Here is a 6,350-nt window from a genome sequence, read left to right as displayed (position 1 = left end):
AACATAAAAACTTATGGTAGTTATTTCATAAAAATCGGTAATTTGATAACTTTGGAATATGTCTTTTTATAATGATTTTAGTTGAGATTATTTTATTCAGATTGAAATCACTTTTGTTCAATTTCTTTATGTGTTTGTGCGAGTTTTCAGATTATTTGAAATGCTTTTTCTATTTTTTTTTTAGCACTGATGGTTTTATTTGACAAATAAGTCCCTATATATTTTTTGGAAATTAATAAGACCATTTAAGGTGGTACCTAACACTACAGGGAGATAACTCTGAAAAATCATCTAAACGTTTTAATTACGTTATATTGTTATGGAAATATTAAGCTTCTCAATGATCAAAATCCGTGTTTGTCAAATTGCTATATAACCAGTGTAATATTTACTAGTCAAAATTTTATGAAAATTAAACGAGCCAAATTAATTTTAGTGAAAGTAACTACGTATTCTAATCTACATATGTTGTGTATAAAGGTGCGTGATTTCTGTGAAAACTTTTGTTCATAAGAAATTATCCGTAACCTATCCCCCCTTTTCCCATGTGTCTATAAAGGGTCCAATGCTTCTGTGTGTGTGTTTTTTTTTTTTATCTGAGTGTTATTTGGATTAAGCAGACCATTTTGGAATGAACATTTTCCGGAATCATTTTAATTGCCTAGACGGAATAGTGTGGTATTCATATAAAAGACGCCACTGTGCAGAAACGTCTTAATGGAGCCCTTGGACATAATGGCTAGACATAGGGAATGCTTTCCGAAAAAACAATGAAAAGGTCATAATATTTGTGAAAACAGTCAAACTAAATTTGTCATTTGTATGAACTAATAAATCGTATCTTTTAAATATGTTATTTTTGTATTATAAAGGGTCATTTTACATTCATATCACATATATTACTTAAGGAAGGGGGAAAATAACGTTTGGACATTGTGGGTAGACATGCGATTTATTGAAATTCTGCTTCATGGAAAAGTTTTTTTTTTATATTTGAAACTTTGAAATTGCTTATCGTTTTTGTTGATTGAGTATAGTTATAATATGATTTAAATATAGTATAGTGATTATAATAAAATTCGAAATTTGATTAAGTTTCCTAATAACATATTAAGACAGGTTTTTCTGCTGACTTATTCGTTAAGGACTTCCTTCAAATTTCACACAATGTATAAAACAGCAAAGACGTTAGAATTTAAATGAAGTTGGAGTTCCAAATTTGTTCCAGATTGATAGTGCAAAATAACAACGGTACATAGGAAAATTGTATTTTAATCAATCTGAAATGTTACGCCGGACATGCCATTATTAACGTAAAAGTAAGATTTGTGTGATCAATAAAACAAATGTATGGTGCAAAAATTTAAAGAATTAACTTAAAATAAGAAAAACATGTCAAGGCCTTTCTGAAGATATATGCATGTTGGTGGATTTATTTTGTATAGGCGAATGGTTGCTGTTCTAAAATCGTATTATAATGTATTTCATTTCGAACGCATTACCGTTGTATGGTCGCTGATGGGAGTTTTCTCAAAACATTGACATCATACCACATTGTTTTATTTTGATATCAAATATATAATATAAATATTAATGATAATAACAAAATATACATGATGTTTTTCTGAAATCGAGAACATTATGTATTTCCGAAATCAAACAGATGTAAAAATAAATTAAAAGTAAGCTTCTAAAGATAACTGTATTGTTTTTAAAGCTTGACTTACTTGAATCAAAAAGTAAAATAAAAAAAATACATATCACACGGAAACACTGCTTGAACATTAATTAAAAGTTAGCATAGAATTACATTAAAATTGATAACGTTCAATATGTCAAAATGGAAAATCATAATTTACATAAACTGACTACATAGTAAAACAGCATCGACAGTGTTTTGATAGCATTCAGTGTATTTATATCAAATATATTTAATGGTGTCTGAGAATAAGATAATCTTTGATGATTTTTTCTCCTTTTCTGGCTGTTGTTTTTGATAATATATCACCATTGTCATGCACTCTATATTTGGTTTACTTTCAAAATTATTATTTTATAACGTACCAAATTCATTTATATCACAATGATGCGCAATTCTCATTAAAGTCGGCAATTTAGTTATATTTGCTTAAAAGAGAATCGAAATTAAAACAAAGAGATACGTCTTCTGCCCTTACGACATACATTTTGAAATAACACAAAAAATAGCACAAATATTGTAAAAACTCGACATTTTTTTTTATAATACTTCGTATATTATTTTTGTGTTGACATACTGCTATACTCAAAACAATATTTTGAATATTCTAAGTAAACCGATAATTGCTTATAGAATTGAAACTTATTTTTACATTAGTTATTACTTCTTTTTTCAAGAAATGATAAATTCTATGTAAACGCCGGCTTCCAGAATATTCAAAATGGAGATGAATACGAAGAAGTGGAAAATAAATTTGGTAAGTTAGCTTAATGATATAAAATAGTCCAAAGATACAAAGGTGACGGGACATTCAAAACCAACAACATACAACATAATTATCCAAAAGTGAATCACAAGGACAAAGACAGACACAAACATCTATCTTAAAAAAAGAAGAGTCTGAGCAACACGAACTCCACCAAAAGCAATAATCGGGTATCCTGCAAAGCTAAGCAGCTCCTGTTTCACATGCGCAACGTAAATGCTAATTAAAATTCGGCTATACATTACTTTCGGTGATGTTATCATCGTGAACATTCTGCTAATCAATAAAAGAACATCAGTAATCATTTGTAACACTGCAATTATATCGCAGTCAATCAACTCAGGATAACGTAACTAGAACTCACAATTCAGAACCCTTTCTTCGAATGCATTTTTGTAAGGAGTATTCCTTATTCATTAAAACGGTATTAAAAATCAAAACCCCTGGAATATCGAATCATCTGTGGGATATGTCATTCATATATAGGTGCTTTTAGAATGAAGCAAACGCAATAAGTTACGAGATGTAGCACTTCAAAGTAAAAACAAAATTTGAATTATGTTTTCTCTAATATCTCCATTCTTTTGAAACTGTGTCCTGATAAAATCAGTTTAACTTTATATATGGTTGAATAAACATAAAAATAACTTAGATCCACAGTCCTGCTATTGTTGGTATTATAATATGTCTCTTTATTGAACATTATTGTATTTATATTGTATTGTTTCAGATGTTGAGTATCCACAGTGAGTATAAAGGGATTCTTTGACATTTATCAGATAAAAATGACATAAAATAGATTTCACTATTATTAAAATGTTCATTTTGGTCATTAAGCTCTTCAATTGTTTAGATTTAGATTTTGATACATCCTGAGTTTACACATATTGGTTTCAGAGTGTTTTTCATGAAAGTAGATTCAATAAAATGCTATCAAGAATTGCATTCATATTCATCTGTCTTGAAGAAAAAAACCTACATGTTCATTGAAATACCACACGGATTTGTTATCGCATAAGCAACACGACGGGTGCCAAATGTGGGGCAGGATCTTCTTACCCTTCCTGAGCACCTGATATCACTCCTAGTTTTTGGTGGGTTTCGAGTTTTTTTTATTTTTTTCGTTTTCTATATTGTGTCATGTGTACTATTGTTTGTCAGTTTGTCTTTTTCATTTTTAGCCATAGCGTTGTCAGTTTTTTTTTTAGATTTATGAGTTTGACTGTCCCTTTGGTATCTTTCGTCCCTTTTTTTAAAACAAACGCATTCTATATTTGATATGAATGCTTGGTTTAAAAATAAGCATTCTAAAACTGGTATAATTGCGAGGCGTTTTCATATATTTTGAATTAAAAGTTGACAAGATTGCTTTATCCATTCATTTTGTTATTAATTTCAAAGTTCCTTACAATGCGAAGTTAAGCTTCAATAGTAAACGGATACTAACTGAATATCCAAGTACACGATGGCATATTGATTCAATTGGAAGTAGGATGACGACTTTATCTTGATCTTTTATATAAAATTTCAACAGATGAACGACTGCAAAATTGATTCAATTACAATATATTATTTTGTCTGGTCGATTTTCTATATCCCTGTAGAAGTGTATTTTTTTAATTTAAATTGCACGGCTGTCGTCTAAGCTGTGACTCTACATATTAGGTCCTATCCGTAATATAGGAACGTCTCAATTGCTCTACGTTCCTTCGTCAGGTTGTCGTCGCTGACACGATTCCCTATTCTGTTAATTAACAGAATCAGATATACAAGTTTTCGTTTTTAAATCAATATGTAATTTTACAAAACTAACATTCAAATGTTTATGTTTATTATTATAGATGAAAGTACTTCAACAAAAGCGCGTAGGACCCACGGACGTTAGGAATTGTCATGTCGTCAAATGCATCAAAAGCAAAAACACAATTGAAAATATATCAAGCACATACTATTTGGATTTTAAAAATGTTAATTTTAGTTGATCTCATTGTATAATAAATATGATGCAAATTTTATGAAAATTCTAGAGTTTAACGTGCCGCAAGACAAAGGAACAACTACTTGAAAGATTGCAATTGGTGCCTCATTCATAATCAGTCTTATAATTATACACATGCATCGTCACATTATAAATATTGTAAATTACTTTTTTCATCTACGATTGATATTTTACAGTAATTCAACGCTAGACAATATTCAATATTTAAATATGTCATATCATTTGTCACGACACCCCTTAAAAAATAAGTTTAAATCTGATTGATTTAACTCTCCTGTTTCCGCCTGTTTCCGCCTGTTTTATAGCAAAACTTCTGATATTCGTTTTTTTCAAATTATATTTCCGTATTAAAAAATATCATTATATGTTTCAGATCTTGTAAAACATACGAGACACTTGGTACCAAAGAAAAAATAAGTGTTTATGATGATTTAGAAAAAACCAAAGGTGCGTATGGTAAAATCGTATTGGAAGATCTTGTTCTTCTTGCAACGGTCAACTATGAAAATAATAGATTTTATTTTAGTTAGACATGTAAGACAACTCTACATTTGAATGAATTCGCTTATATTGTTCTTACTGCCTATATGAAGGGAGAAATATATCTAATTTAGATTTCTGATCAAAAGCATTTGTCAATTTTAGTTTATCTCATTGTATAATAAATATGACGCGACTTTTATGAAAATTCTAGAGTTTAACGTGCCCTGGAAACAAAGAACAACTGGTTTAATGATAAGTGTACCGTTTGCAGCCACTCGTCTTTGAATGCTGTACGATAGACATAAGTTTCTTATATCAAGTTATTTTTTACATGTAGTGAATACTTGTTTAATTTGTAGTAATGCTATTAAATATTTATGTCTTATTTTTTTTTTTTATTAACGCATTGAATTACGATGCTCACTAGTAGTTGTTGTCCACTGTATTGATAGAAATGATATAACACTCATTCCTTGTAATTCAATTTAAATACAAGTTAAAGTCTGAGATAACCATGAACAAACGTTAATTACGGTACAGTCACATGTCAGTATTATGTATATGAGCTGATATACAAAACGCTTTCAGCCAATTAGAAGATACGTAAAATCCAAAATTAAATACACTAATAATGATAATAAATTTTACAAAAACTATGTCTGACTTGTTTTCTTTATTGTGTATGTTTAATTATAGCTGTCAATATCTTATCTCGTTAAGAGAAATATTTCACAATACACCTCGATGCACAATAGGTACAACATTAATTTGCCGTATACTTATGTTGAACTATTGCTATATTTGTTCCTGTGATTTTAAAAGCTATAGTCGAATTGATTGCGAAATTGTAATATATTTTATTATCTTTTTTATTATTTAGGTGTAACATCATCGAAATCGTAAGTATTCATATTAACATGATTATATGTATATGGATATCTAAAAAAAAAATTACATATCTTAAAACAATACTCTTTTACTGGTGAAAATTAAATAGGGATCTAAAAAACAATATTTAATTCGGTTTCGAATCACTATGAACTGATAAACATTAAAACACAAATAAGCTATAATTCTACCGTGTTTTTAGTAAACTTTAAAATTACTTTATTTTGATGATTTTAGTTCGATGGGTGTTTACGAAGCGCTAGGTGTCCAAGACAAACCAAGCATTTATGCTGAAATGGAAAACCAGAAAGGTAGTGTTAAAATGTAAAAGACATATTTACTGATTAGATAAGATATATATATTAGATATATTTTTTTCCGTCCTTGGCCATGAACGTTCCAAATGAAGATGATTTAAGAAATACGTTTCAAGCACATATATACTGCCAATGTGTTATGTTTATTATTGATTCTGTAGTTAATACATGTAAGATGTTTCAATTACTGATTATCGT

General features: G+C 29.1%; 1 long non-coding RNA gene across 1 annotated transcript; it reads left to right on the top strand.

Annotated features, from left to right (window-relative positions):
* Positions 1-4,837: 4,837 nt before the first annotated feature.
* On the top strand, positions 4,838-6,150 carry LOC134723253 (uncharacterized). Its single transcript, XR_010108031.1, has 3 exons — positions 4,838-4,911; positions 5,828-5,846; positions 6,073-6,150. It is a non-coding gene; the product is annotated as an uncharacterized LOC134723253 (long non-coding RNA).
* Positions 6,151-6,350: the final 200 nt, after the last annotated feature.

The sequence above is a fragment of the Mytilus trossulus genome, chromosome 6 (assembly GCF_036588685.1).
Source record: "Mytilus trossulus isolate FHL-02 chromosome 6, PNRI_Mtr1.1.1.hap1, whole genome shotgun sequence".
Lineage (NCBI taxonomy): Eukaryota > Metazoa > Mollusca > Bivalvia > Mytilida > Mytilidae > Mytilus > Mytilus trossulus.
Note: the sequence above shows the minus strand (reverse complement) of the source record. Positions and strands in the feature narration are given on the sequence as shown.